Below are 14,897 nucleotides of genomic sequence, written 5' to 3' on the forward strand. Positions count from 1 at the left end.
AAAACTGGGATACCTGTGCATGCTCTCCACAAATGCACCACAAGCATGTCCAGGACCTTGTGCTGGAGCAGGAATATGTGGAAATCTGGAGAACTAAGGCTGTTCATCCCTAAAGCAGGGGAGAGTGCTGGGTGCTGGGTCCTCAGGAAGGGCAGGAATGTCCTGAGGGAGCTGCTGGAAGGGAAGGCAGCGGCAGCTCTGTGAGCTCAGGACTCAGGCATGCGGCACAGGGGGACATCAAAGGGACCGAGGAGGACCTGCTCAAAGTCCAGCCCTCTGCAGGATGTGGGAGGTGGGAGCGGCCCTTCAAAGACTCCAGGAACATAAGGGATCCTCTCTGGGATGGCACAAGCATCGGGCTGAGGAGCCATCAGAACTTTGTTAATGAATTGTACTGGTTCCCACTGCCCCAGTGGGGAACTGCTGTGATCCTGAGCTCCTCACCCCAGAAACACCAGCCAGCCCAACATCCAGGTTATCCTTCCATAACATCATCCAGGTTATCCCTCTACACCACCACCCAGCCCAACAACCAGGTTTATCCTTCCACAGCACCATCCAGGTTATCCCTCTACACCACCACCCAGCCCAACAATCAGGTTCATCCTTCCACAATACCATCAAGGTTATCCTTCCACAACACCATCCAGGTTATCCCTCCTCAACACTGCCCAGCCCAACATCCAGTTTATCCTTCCACAACACCATCCAGGTAGGTTATCCCTCTACACCACCGCCCAGCCCAACATCCAGGTTATCCTTCCTGGGGATAAAGGTTAGGACAGGTTGAGGGTGTAGCACAGTTCACTCCTCTAAGCACAGCAGGCTCCATCCCTGCACAGCTGACGCTGATCTTTTGGCTGAGATGAGGAGCTAAAAGCTGGGCTGAGCTATTTTTTTCGCAGCTGATGGATTTTCCTGGCTCGCAAAGCCAAAAAACCAACCAACCAAAGATCTCTGGCTTCCACAGATGTTTGGAAAAGAAATGCCAGCCTCTGATCGCTCCCGACACGAGCTCTGGGTGTTTTATCTGTGTTGGATCTGTCCTTATAAGCAGTTTTTAAAGCCCAATTATCCAGCCCTCTAAAGCCACCGGAGCCGCACACGCGTAGATTAACGGGAACAAAGGAAAAGCCTGGCTTGAAGGGCATTGGGACACAGAGTGCCAGACCAGCCTTTTACCTCTGGAAGAGGCAGTCCCCAGAGACTCCAAAACCCAGCTGGAGTGGGGAACAGCAAACATCACCCCGTGGTTATCTGCTGGGATTGCCCAGGTGGAAGGATGGGCTCAGGTCGATGGGGTTTGGGGAATATTCCACAGGAGGGGATGGGGTGGGTTTGCACTGACCCGGGGGAAGGGAACACAGGGAAAGAGTTGTGACAAGGGGATTGGTACTGAGGAGCTTTAACTCTGGGGAAGGATGGGAGGAGAGCTGCAGCCAGGAACTGTTTTTACTGGATCTGGTGGACCCTGCAGGGAGCTGACTCCTGCCATCGTGGCTGATCAGGTTTCCATGGAACACCCGGATAACCACAGCCATGTGTCCCATCTCAAAGCTGAGGAATTAAAGGGAGCCGCTCCAGCAGCCCATGGATTTCAAGGTGCAGAGGAATTCAAGCTCCCAGGTTCAAAAGCCACCTGCAATCTGCACTCAAGAGGTACAGGAAACCATCCCTGGGAAGGGCTCGGGGCTGTCCTTTCACAAGAATCCTGGAATGGTTTGGGTGGAGGGACCTTAAAGCTCATCCCATTCCACCACTGCCATGGGCAGGGAAACTTCCAACTATTCCAGAATGCTCCCAGTCCTGTCCAGCCTGGCCTTGGACACTTCTTCCCAAGGCAGGATGGTGCCTGTTTTGCACTCTGAGTTGTCCCAAATTGGATCCAACCCTTCTCACCACGAGTTTTGTGTTTCCATGCTCAGGGCAGCAGCAGAGCCAGGGGCAGGTTTTCTGTCTGGCTTTTAGGCTGGACCTGGATTTTCAAATCCCAGTTTCCAGCCTGGGACTCTCATCCACCCCAGCTGAGGGATGGCCCTGACTACATCCCATCCCACAGAGTTCCATCCCAAACTCGTGTGACAGCATGAAATCCCCAAATCCTTCCCCTTCAGCCAGAAGCAAAACCAGAGAAGGAAAAACCAATAAATCCCTCTGCTTCCCAGGCCAGCAGTCAGCAGATTCATCCAGATCCCTGCCAGGTTTCCCAAAGGGAAGAGGACAAGCTGGTGAGCAGCACTCCAGAGGCCAGAATAGGGTGAGCATCCCAGCAATGCCAGCACTAGCATTGGATTTGGGAGATGTGAAAGGAGCACTCCTGTGGGAAGAGCAGACATTCCTGTTGCACACCCACTCATTCACAAAGTCAAACCCAACACTGAGCACTCTGCTCAGCTCCCGTGGGTCCAGCATTTGACATTCACCTGGTTTTAACCCCAAAACGTCTAAAACAGAGCACTGGGATTACAAACTGGGATCTAGACTAGTACTGACCAGGTCTGCCTAAACCTTAGAGCCTGTAAAAGCCACAGCAGTATCATCTTCTCTTACCAAAACCACAGGCAATTTAGTGTTCCCTTCCAGAAAAACCCCAAATTCCATTCTGGGAAGCAGACAGGAATTCAGCCTTGCAGGAGTCTTAAGGAAAAAGCCAAACAAATCTCTGCTGATTTGTTTCCTCAGCACAGAGACAAAACCTCTGCAGACACAAATAACCTCTTGGGAAGGAAGCGGGGGAATATCCTGAGTTTATCTGCAATTTTGGGGGGCAGGTCAGCAACCCCCCGATGCTGACGTGCAGACAGAATCCCCAGTGTGGGATTTCCACCCTGCAGTGACTCGAGCCTGTGGTACAAGCCCAGTCAAACCCCGGCGTGGAAGCCAAGTTTGGTTTCTCGCAATCCCTGGGAGGTGCAGGCAGAAGCCCCGGGGAGGATCAGTCACCTCCACGCTGTTGCAAGCTGCCCGTGGGTATTTTTTTAACCCCGGCATGTGTGAGGTGCTGCCGCTGTGATAAAGCCGTGGAGAAGGAGAGGCAGTGCCCTCTGAACCCTGTGCAACTGGATTTACTGAGTCACCCTGTGCTAATGCCTGGCAAAAATGTCCTCATGCAGCATTGAGCAAACAGTGCCGAGATAACCGCGCCAGAACGCGGCCTCTTATCTCCCAACAGCCCCGGACGGGATCGCCGCAATTCCTGCCGCAATTCCTGCAGCTGCACTGCGGGACAGGCTTTACTGGGATACACCCTGCCCCTCTCCCCAGCAGCAGCAGCACCCCGAGGTGCTGGGAGCTCCGTGGGGTGAGGTCACCCTCCACAACCATCCTTTGGGAAAGGCGGATTTGGCCCAGCATGGGGAGCTGCTCTTGCAAAAGCCGCTGCTCCCTCTCTCCGTGGGCGGAATCCCCAGCATCTACCTCGCCCTGCTTCCCCGCTCGTGGTTTTGTTCCACATGAAGTGACGCTGCCCTGAAGACTTCTCCGGTGATTTCACAGCCTGACACCTTCCCAGAATCAGGCCTTGTGCAATAAGAGAGACTCCAAAACCCTGTGCAGTAAGAGATTCCAAAACCCTGTGCTATAAGAGACTCCAAAACCCTGTGCAATAAGAGAGATTCCAAAACCCCTGTGCTATAAGAGACTCCAAAAGCCCTGTGCAATAAGAGAGACTCCAAAACCCGTGTGCTATAAGAGACTCCAAAACCCCTGTGCAATAAGAGACTCCAAAAACCCTGTGCAATAAGAGAGATTCTAAAACCCTGTGCAATAAGAGAGACTCCAAAACCATGGTGCAAGAAGAGAGACTCCAAAACCCCTGTGAAATAAGAGACTCCAAAACCCCTGTGCAGTAAGAGACTCCAAACCCCCTGTGCAGTAAGAGAGACTCCAAAACCCCTGTGCAATAAACCCCTGTGCAATAAGACTCCAAAACCCCTGTGCAATAAGAGACTCCAAAACCCCTGTGCAATAAGAGATTCCAAAACCCCTGTGCTATAAGAGACTCCAAAACCCCTGTGCAATAAGAGAGACTCCAAAACCCCTGTGCAATAAGAGAGATTCTAAAACCCTGTGCAATAAGAGAGACTCCAAAACCATGGTGCAAGAAGAGAGACTCCAAAACCCCTGTGAAATAAGAGACTCCAAAACCCCTGTGCAGTAAGAGACTCCAAACCCCCTGTGCAGTAAGAGAGACTCCAAAACCCCTGTGCAATAAACCCCTGTGCAATAAGAGAGACTCCAAAACCCCTGTGCAATAAGAGAGACTCCAAAACCATGGTGCAGTAAGAGACTCCAAAACCCCGGTGCAATAAGAGACTCCAAAACCCCGGTGCAATAAACCCCTGTGCAATAAGACTCCAAAACCCCTGTGCAATAAGAGAGACTCCAAAACCCCTGTGCAATAAGAGACTCCAAACCCCTGTGCAATAAGAGATTCCAAAACCCTGTGCAATAAGAGAGACTCCAAAACCCCTGTGCAATAAACCCCTGTGCAATAAGACTCCAAAACCCCTGTGCAATAAGAGACTCCAAAACATTTGTGCAGTAAGAGGCTCCAAAACCCCTGTGCAAGAAGAGCTCAGCACTCCCAGAAAGGGCTGAGCGGCTCCCTCTGCTCACTCGTGTTCCCTGCAGGAGGCGAGGGAAGAGCTGGGAATTGGGTTGGGCTCCCCAGCCCCTCGGAGGGGGTAATTTCAGGGCAGGGGGGTGGGACAGGGGGGCTGTGTCCAGCCCTGCTGAGCTCTGCACTTTTTGCTCCTGGATCCTTTCCCACAGCGCGAGGGAGGCGCCCCAGCCTTGGAGAATCCCAAAATGAGTGGTGTTCCAGGAAATGGCTGCTGCGTAATTCGGTGAGGTTACAGCTACCACGGGGCTCCAAACCTCAACTATCCACCCTGTAGGCACAGCCAGAGAATCCCAGGATGATCTGGGATGGAAGGGACCTTAAAGCTTGTCCTATTCCACCTCCTTCCACTGGACCAGGTTGCTCCAAGGCCTGTCCAGCCTAGCCTTGGACACTTTTGGGGATGGGGAATCCACAACCCTTCTGGATGCAGTCAGAGGAAGTGCAAAAAGCCCGGGAAGAGCCAGGGCTTTGCTGTTCCCAGTATTTGCTGCAAGGACAACAGTTATCCACTAAAACCCCAGCATCTTCCCGCTGCCATTTCCAGCACAGGAAGGGAAATTCAGTGCAGCTCTTTGCACTCCCCTCCCTTGCTGTCTCCCCCTTCACTCCCATTTTCAACCCATCGGTTCCTGAACTTTGCTCCCTCCATGCCAGGGAAGCACTTTTCTCCTTCATCCCAGTAATTCCAGCCCTGAATGCCAAACTCCTGAATATTTCATGGCAGGAACCAAAATCCACCTTTGGACTGCAGACAAGCACGAGCAAAGGCTCCATCATTCTGTGTGCCTGCCCTATTCTCTGGGAGTTTTCCAGCAGATGCTTTGAGGAAAGATTAAAATCAGGCTACGGAGTAGGAGAGGCTTGGAAGGCACACGGTGCTGGGTGAGGATTACACTGCCCCGGGAATGCTGCCTGCTCCATCCCGAGGATTACACGAGTAATCCTGCTGGATTGAGTCCTCAAGGCAAAGGCTGGGCTGCCTTGGAAGGAGCTCCTGCCGATAGATGTCAGCACAGCCTGCCCGAAATTCCCAGGAGGACTTTTCCTTCCCAGCTGACAGTGGGATAGTGGGGGTTTATCCCGCTGACCCCACAATGGACCCCACAAAGACTCCCTGCCCAGGAGGGAAAGCCTGTCAGAGACCCAGGAAAGCGGAATAACTGGGTGTGAAATGATCAGGGAATTTGTGTCCAGGGAAAACATCACCCCTGGGTGCCTCCCACGCCTCGGGAAGGAGGGATCGGCTGCCTCTGGGGTGCAACACATTCATGAGATGTGAGACACCACCAGTGTCAACAACCCCGTGTGTGGCTCCGGGGTTTTGAGCCTTTTTCCTGAAAAGGAAATAAATTGGAGATGCTTTGCCCGAGCCACAGTTTGCAAATTCCTTGGCTCCAGCCAAACTCGGACAAGCTAGAAATTAAATTTCTCTGCAGGGCTGGGAAATCAAATGTCGGGAAAAAAAAAAAAAAATAATCCTGACAGAAAAAAACCCTCTTAGAAAATCCATCCTAACTTCTGCCTAGGTTAAAGGGATGACAGTCCTGCACTTTGGGATCATTAAAATGCAAATTGTTCAAATCTCCAAGTGCTGGCTTCCCAAGGTGGAGGAGGGAGTACCAAGTACTAGCAGTAGTAGTAGTAGTAGTAGTACCTGCTACTTCTACTACTAGGATGGATTCCTGCTCAACCCTGCTAGTGGTCCAAGGCCAGGCTGAACAAGGCTTGAAGCACTCTGGGATAGTGGAAGGTGCTCCTGCCAGTAGAACAAGGTGAGACCCCAAAACTGTACTGAGGGAAGAGGGAATCCAGAGGAACGGAGGGAAGAGGGAATCCAGAGGAACTGAGGGAAGAGGGAATCCAGATCCCCACTCCAGCACCCACTTCCCTTGGAGCTGCTGCTCTCCCATTTGGCTGCTCCCTGTTCCTGAATTCCAGTTTTCCTGGCTCGTTCCATGTGTGCAATTCATCAGCCCCTCAGCCTCTCCCTCTGCTCCCTTCCCGCAGGATTCCTGCCACACCAGGCTGAGCTGTCCGGGCAGGGCAGGAGGGATCATTCCCCGAGGGAGAGCCACAGCCGGGCACTGCCTCCCTGCCCCGCTCCCAGGAGCCCATTTCCCACAGCAGGGAAAGTTTTTCCTCCACGTTTAAAACCTGGCTGAACTTCCAAGTCCTGCGTTTGCAGCGAGAGCAGGGAATGGGAGAGGGGAAGTGCTTTGGCCTGCTGGGGTAAAACCCCTGTGCCAGCCCCAAGGCAGCTCCTCCGACTGAGCCAGCCCTGCTTCGGGGCACAATCTCACCTCTCCGGGCACATTCCCACTTCGCTGGGCACATTCCCACCTCGCTGGGCACAATCCCACCTCCGGGGCACAGTCCCACCTCTCCGGGCACATTCCCACCTCGCTGGGCACATTACCACCTCCCTGGGCACATTCCCACCTCGCTGGGCACATTCCCACCTCCGGGGCACAGTCCCATCTCGCTGGGCACATTCCCACCTCGCTGGGCACAATCCCACCTCCCTGGGCACATTCCCACCTCCCTGGGCACATTCCCACCTCCGGGGCACATTCCCACCTCCCTGGGCACAATCCCACCTCGCTGGGCACATTCCCACCTCGCTGGGCACATTCCCACCTCCCTGGGCACAATCCCACCTCGCTGGGCACAATCCCACCTCCCTGGGCACATTCCCACCTTGCTGGGCACATTCCCACCTCCGGGGCACATTCCCACCTCCCTGGGCACATTCCCACCTCGCTGAGCACATTCCCACCTCCCTGGGCACATTCCCACCTTGCTGGGCACATTCCCACCTCCGGGGCACATTCCCACCTCCCTGGGCACATTCCCACCTCCCTGGGCACAATCCCACCTCGCTGGGCACAGTCCCACCTCGCTGGGCACATTCCCACCTCCCTGGGCACATTCCCACCTCCCTGGGCACATTCCCACCTCGCTGAGCACATTCCCACCTCCCTGGGCACATTCCCACCTCGCTGGGCACATTCCCACCTCCCTGGGTGGGTGCCCCACGCCTCCTTCCAAGCCATTCCCGGTGGCCTCGGGCACTGCATTCCTGGAGGCCCAGGCACACCTCTGGAATGGCTGAGCTGCCTCTGCCCTCTCGGGCTGACTCGGTGACCTTGGCGGATACCGGGAGCGCTGGAAAAGCCGTGGGAATTCGGCATTGATAAGGATAAGCCGCTGCCAGCTGCAGGGAGGGGCAGGATGCAGCCAGGTAGGGTCGGGGAGGGGGAGAGGGAGGAATGTGGGAATCCCACATTTCAGCTGTAGGATCAGGACCGGGAGGCACAGGGATGTTTTCTCCTGGTGGTGGTGGTGGTGATGCTCACCCATTCCCCATCCCACTGATCAGTCACCAGCCTTTGTTTGCAGGGAGCAGATCCCCAGGCAGGGGAGGGATCCCAGACAGGGATCTTTTGGCTTTTCCTGCCTGGTTCAGTGACGGTCCCTGTGGGATGAATCCCTGCAAGCAGCTCACCACAGGCTCGGTTTGCTCGTGGGTTTAGTACCCGCAGTCCCTGGGACTGATCCGTGCCAGGCATGGCGGGGTGGCCATCCAAGGATGGATGCCAGTGGAATGTGGTTTGGATCCAGACAATAAAAACCTTCCAGAGGTTAAACACAGCCAGCAATGCCACGAGCTGCAGGAGGACAGAGGCTGGCAGATCAAAGGGAGGGAAGGTGTGTGCTGTAAACCTAAACCATGGACTAACCTCCTGGAAACCAGCAGCACCTTCCCAACCAAGTGTCAGCTGACACAGAAAAAAAAACAAAAAGCTTTCACTCGATTTGGGTTGATTTTTCATCTCTTGCCCTTGAGATATTTCATATTGAACACCACTAATTCCATTAGAGACATTCTGCAAAACCAGCCAGGCAAAGAGAGGAACAAATGAACGTCAGATGGATCCAGGGGCTGGGAACAGCCCTGCTCCCACCCCGGAGCTGCCAGTCCACCCTCTGCAAGGGCAGGAATGACATCCAAACTCTATATCCAGGGATACTGCTGGAGAGTTTGTTTGTCAAAGGCTTGGCAGGAGTGGTCACTCATCCCCTTGTAAAACTGGAGTCCATAAAAGGAGGAAAACAATCAATATGCTTAAACTGGAGAAAGCAATTCCAAGCAACCTGTGCTGAGAAAGCCTCTGCCCCAAAGGGCATGGGACAAAGCCTGGAAAGTCCTGGTTCTGTTCCAGAAGGGCAGAAGTGAGGGGTGGGATAAGGAAGAAATGAAGTGCGTGTAAAGAAGAATTTAGGTGTGTGATCATGAGGAAATATTGGGTGTGTGAAAAGGAAGAAATCAGGGGCAGGGTAAGGAAGCTCTAGGCAGGAGGCTCACAGGATTAAAGCTGAGCTTGAAAAAGATGTCAAGTCACTCTGAGCTTGAGGACTCCAGAAGCCTTTGGATGGTGGTGGGAAAGCCAGAGATTTTTGGAGGATAACACGGAATGTTTCAGCTCTGCAGAGGCAGGAATGGGCCCTACTGCCACCAAACTCAAAGGGCAAGGAGGAAAAAACCACCCAAATCTGTAAAAGTGCTGGAAGAAGCTTTCCTCTCTTCCAGGCACACCAAGACTGCTCACAGCATGAGGGATTTCCATCCAGCCCATTAACCTGCTCCACTTTGCAGGCTCAGGCACTCAGCCATAATTAGGGAGGTTGTTCTGTGCCAGGAATCAGCTCCTGGATCCCCCGGGCTCCTGGGAGGCCGACAGGGACATGGCTGGGGGCCTCAAGGTGATCCTGAGCCTTTCATAAAATAAAACTGAGCTCTGCCCTCAGTTACACAGGGCTGTGGGGCGCCACAGGGTGAGCTCAGAGGCCAGGGGGACACCAAGGGTATTCTGCAGACAGGGTTTTGACCAGCTCAGGATTTTGGGGGATTTTAATGCCCAAAGCAAGGCTGTGCCCAGGATTCCTGTGAGGGAAGTGACTGCAAGGGGAACAGAGCTGCAGTTTGGGGTCAGGCAGAGCACCTCAGTTACTGCTCTGCAGGAAAAACAACCCCAGAATCCCTGAGATTGGAAAAGCCCCCCAGGACCGTCGAGTCCGTCCTGTGCCCAATGCTCTCCTTGTCACCCAGCCCAGTGAGTGCCACACCAGCCCTTCCTTGGACACCTCCAAGGTGGGATGAGCACTCCAAACCTCCCTGGGCATCCCCTGCCAAGGCCTCAGCTCCCTTTCCATGAGGAAATTCCTGCTGGTGTCCACCCTGAGCCTGCCCTGGCCCAGCCTGAGGCTGTTCCCTCTGCTCCTGTCCCTGTCCCATGGGAGCAGAGCCCAACCTGGGGCTGTCCCTTCCTGTCAGGAGCTGTGCAGAGCCACAAGGTCCCTCCTGAGCCTCCTTTTCTCCAGGCTGAGCCCCTTTTCTGCTCCCTCAGCTGCTCCTGGTGTTCCAGCCCCTTCCCAGCTCTGTTCCCATCCCTGGAAATGCTCCAGCCCCTCCAGGTCCTTCCTGAACTGAGGGGCCCAGGACTGGACACAGCTGATGCAAAACACGACCCTGAACTGAACGAGCTGCACAGTCTGCAGTCACAGAGGGTTTAAATCCACACGTGAGGAGCTCCCCACTATTCCCACACCTCTGATTATTCCTCAGATTCCCCCTGAGCCCTTGGACAGCCCTGCTCCTGTCCCAGTGGGGTTCATTCCCTGAGTGCCAGTCTGGTTTGTGGCTGTGCACAACTGGATCCCGTGGGATCCTGTGGGATCCAGCACCACCCCCCTCCTCGGGAAGCCCACTCAGTCCTTCCCCGTGTCTCCTTCAGCTCCACAAATCTCCCAGAGCTGAGATCCCAACCGAGGAATTCAGCACCATGAAACTCCAGCGACTGCTTGGAAATTTGTTTTGAAAACTCGCCGCTGTTTTCTAGAAGAGGCAGATGAAAACAAGGCTGGGCTTTTTAGCTCGGGGCAAGGTTTTTGCACAGCTTTGTCAAGGCCAAACCTCTCTGCTCCACCAGGACCACATCTGACACCAGGAGTCTCTGCCGAGCCTCTCCTGCCTCCTTGGGGCTGCTGCTTTTGTTGACACAACACCATCAAAAGCACCTTCCCTCAGTCACAAAGGCAAACTGATCCTCCCACTCCGGGCACGGAGGGGGCTGGGGGAAGAGCTGAGCATGAGGAACCGCTGGCAGAGGGGTTTTAGTTTTACTGCGTCCTGCTACGGCCACCCAGGAGGTTTGGGCACAATCTCCAGGCTGGAGAAGGAGGGAGGGTCAGCCACAGCCCGAGGGCAGAGGGAATCAAAGCCTTACATGGAGGGTTCTGCCTCTGAGCCAGGTTTGATCCCGAAGTCCTGAGGAAGATGAGAAGCTTTCCCTGTCCTCAGGGTGACTGCAGGGACAGGAAACACCAGGAGAGAGGTCTCGAGGTGCCCGTGTCAGGGCAGGGTGGCCCAGGGCAGCAGCAGCAGCAGGATTCTCCTCCCAACAACAGGAAAAGTGGAGCCTCGGGGCTCCTGAACCCTTGTGGGATCAGAGAGGGATATCCCAGCCTGGCAGAGGGAAACCACAGTGGGACAGGAGGGACAGGGCCCTTCCCAGCCCTCCTGCCTGCCCAGCTGGGAGCAGAAGGGGGATAAGAAAACAGACCTGAGAGGAGGATGTGCATACCCTACAGGAATGCCTCTGCCTGCAAAGCCCTGGTCCTTCCATCACCATCCCTGGCTCAGTTTCAAAGGGAAAAGCTTTTCACCTCTGTGCCATGAGCCCCTGGCAGAGCAGAGCTCCAGACCTTTTCCTCCCTAACTAAAAAAGCATTTTCTGGTGTGGTTCTGGCCGAGAGAGGCCAACTGAGGACTCTGAGGAACTGGAACCGAGGATCCCAGGAGGGATCAAGCCTGCAGGGACACAGCCTGGAACAGCCCAGGCAGGGCCAGCCCGGGGACCCTCCCGGCTCTGTCCATGAACTGTCCTTGCAGGATGCGTGGACAGGAGGCTCAGGTGGTGCCAAAGCTCCTGGGGCTCCTCTGGGAGCCTCCAGCAGCTTCCCCTGCACAGGGAGGGGTGGGAGCTCACCAGGAGAGTGCCACAGACCTGCACGGGAGCAGGACAAATCCTCCTTGCCAGCAGGGCAGCAGATCCAGGGATGAATCCAAGCATCAGCAAAGGCCTCACCACAACCCCCTGCAGCTCCCACGGCATGCAGTCATGGAACCATGGAATGCTTTGGGTTGGAAGGGCCCTTCAAGCCCATCCAGTCCCAGCCCCACCATGGGCAGAGACACCCCCCCACAGTCCTAGGGTGCTTCAAGCCCTGTCCAGACTGGCCTTGGACACTTCTTATCTGTGCCAGGGCCTCATCCCCCTCACAGGGAACAATTCCTTCCCAATATCCCATCTGACCCTGCCCTCTGGCATTCCAGGCCCTTGTCCAAAGTCCATCTCCAGCATTCTTGGAGCCCCTCCAGGTACTGAATGTCCTGCAACTCTCTGTTTCAAATGAGGTTTGGTTTCTTTCCTGGCTGTTCAGCCCATTTTTGGGGAGCACCAGGGACTTTCACCACTGAAACCAGCTGGACTCACAGGAGTGGGGCCTCACCCTGGCCTCCAGCTGGATAAACAGATTCCAGCGTAAACCACCCCCAGCCCTCCACCAGGATGCCCTGAGCACAGATGGGCTCAAATTCCAACAACTGCCCAGGTTAATTGTGCAAATGAGGGCAAGGAAAGCACCCCCACCACACGGAAAAGGCCTCAGCCTGCCAGGGACCACCTACCCTGGGACAGCACTGCAGCGTCCCACATGTGGGGCTGGGAATTATCCTGCTCCTGCTCCAGCAGATCCTGCGTGGGATGGGAAGGGTGGGAGCAGCTCCACAATGGCCAGGAGAGCTCCAGGGAGAAGAGCTGGCAGACAGCTTCTGAAAATAGAGATCCTGCTGCCTGCCACCCTCCTTTCCAGAGCTTCCAATCCCACCAAAAGCTCTCCAGAAGAGCCAGGCACCAACTCTCTCGTGCTGCTCCAGCCCCATCACTCACACGTCAAAGCCATTGTTTCAGATCTAAGCAAAAAAATACTTTGAAACCTCAAAAATTAGGGTTTTTTGAAGTAATTATCTCCCTCCTCCGTCTCTGAGACGAAAGAAACCCAGGCCAATTATTTCTTTGAAGGCTAAATATTTACTCCCAGATGAAGCAGCTTGGGCTAGAGGGGAATTATCCAGCGCTGATGTCATCTCATGCCTGGGAGCCAGAAAACCCGGATGAAAACAGGTAGGAACAAACAGCAACAACAACAACAAAAGGGTGTCTTCTCCTGGAGAAGCCTCTCAGGAAGGGATGAAGTTGTACCCAAGACACTGTGCTCCCATTCCCTGCCCAGGGCTCGTTAGAGAAGATGCTTAACGAGGGCACATGTGGAGGGTGAGGGAACCTCTCCGAGCAAGACCTGGCCTTGGGAAAGAGCCAGGATCTCATCCCAGAGTTCTGGAGTCTGTGGGGCAGGTGTGGGAACTCCTCCACAGCAATTAGCCTGCACACACAACGAGTGGTAATCAATCAATGTCAACTCTTGGGTTTTTCTTTTAAAAAGCCCTCTCCTGCCTTATTTACATCCCAGCATTTCAAAGCTCTGCCCCTCCAGCCTCTCTCCTTTCCCAGGCAGGCGGTGCCACCCCCAGTTCGGGGCACCCAAAGGAAGAGCAGGAGCTGTGGGATCCCACCGGGGTTGACTCATCCCTTTGGAAAAGCAGGAACCAGAGCAGGAACCAGAGCACTCCCCGGGCCCAGCCTCCAGTTTCAGCTGTGATCCCATCTCGCCCATGACAGGGTGCAGGAACATCTCCTCGGGGGATCTTCCCGTGGGACCGAGCCCCGCCATGAATTCCCACAGGAGCCACAGCGGGATGGGCTCCAGGATGGGCTCTGTGTGCCCAGCACTGGGACAGGAAAGAGCTCCCCAGGCTGCAGGAATCCATGGCCTGGGGCAGAGAGAGCTCTGCAGAGCCCCGGAGCTATGCATTCTCCCCTCTCCAGCCCCAGCAGGAGGTTCCTTTTCCCTGTTTAAATCCACAACTCCCTCATTCTCCCCTTGTGGGAGTCCCACAGGGGTTGTGTGACACAAAACCAGAGCACGAAGGAAGTGTCCGAGCACCCCCAGTGACACCAGCCCTTGGGACTTGTCCCCAGTCCCTCTCCAGCTCTCCTGGAGCTCCTTCAGGCACTGGAAGGGGCTCTGAGGTCACCCTGGATCCTTCTCTTCTCCAGGTGAACACCTTCAGCTTTCCCATCTCCCTCTATATCCTTCTCCACCTCTATCTCTTTATTCCCTGGATTTTGGAGGACTTAAGTGCCAGACAAGAAAATACTTTATAAACAATACCTGAGCAGTCCGCAATACTTGGGGCACATGACAAGGAATTCTGTTCCCAGTATGGAATACTGGTGGATGCTGAGCTCCTTTTCTCCTTCCTCCTCCTGCCAAAGCAGCTGCTCTAACACTGACTTCTCCCCTCTGCCCCAAGAGCTTCCCCCAATTCTTCTGCTTTCCTCAAAGTTATTTCAGTGGAATTCAGAAATTAAAAGGAAAAAAACCAAACTGTTGTGGGTGACATTTCCAGCATAAAAAACAGTGTGGGAAATAATCTGTGGTGTTTTCCTGCCCGGCTGAGGGTGCCTGGACAGCAGGAATGAACCTGCTTTCCCACGCTCTCCCACGTGCACGGGCTTGTTTGCTCCACCCCCCAAAATACCTGGAGTGGGAGCCACTGGAATGAGCAAAGAAAATCTCAGCTTTGGGACAATGACTCTCACCATGGAATCACGGAATGGGACCATAAACACACCCAGTGCCACCCCCTGCCTGTGGCAGGGACACCTTCACTGTCTCAGGGTGCTGCAGCCTGGCCTTGGACTCTCCCAGGGATCCAGGGGCAGCCACAGCTGCTCTGGGCACCCTGTGCCACCCTGCCCACCCTCACAGCCAGGAATTCCTTCCCCATCTCCCACCCATCCCTGCCATCTGGCAGTGGGAAGCCATTCCCTGTGTCCTGTCCCTCCAGCCCTTGTCCCCAGTCCCTCTCCAGCTCTTCTGGAGCCCCTTTAGACCCTGGAAAGGGCTGAGCTCTCCCTGGAGCCTTCTGCTGTCCAGGCTGAACAACCCAAATTTCTCAGCCTTCTCCAGGCTGAACAATCATCACATCTTAGCCTACTGCAGCATGAACAATCCCAACTCTCTCAGTCTTCCCCAGGCTGAACAATCCCAATTTCTCAGCCTTCCCCAGGCTGAACAATCCCAACTC

The 14,897-nt window shown here is 54.7% G+C and overlaps 1 protein-coding gene across 1 annotated transcript in view; it reads right to left on the reverse strand.

Annotated features, from left to right (window-relative positions):
* Nucleotides 1-14,897, reverse strand: part of FBXO42 (F-box protein 42) — a 51,109-nt gene that overhangs the window by 7,756 nt on the left and 28,456 nt on the right. The window lies entirely within an intron of this gene.

The sequence above is a fragment of the Lonchura striata genome, chromosome 24, assembly GCF_046129695.1.
Source record: "Lonchura striata isolate bLonStr1 chromosome 24, bLonStr1.mat, whole genome shotgun sequence".
Classification (NCBI taxonomy): domain Eukaryota; kingdom Metazoa; phylum Chordata; class Aves; order Passeriformes; family Estrildidae; genus Lonchura; species Lonchura striata.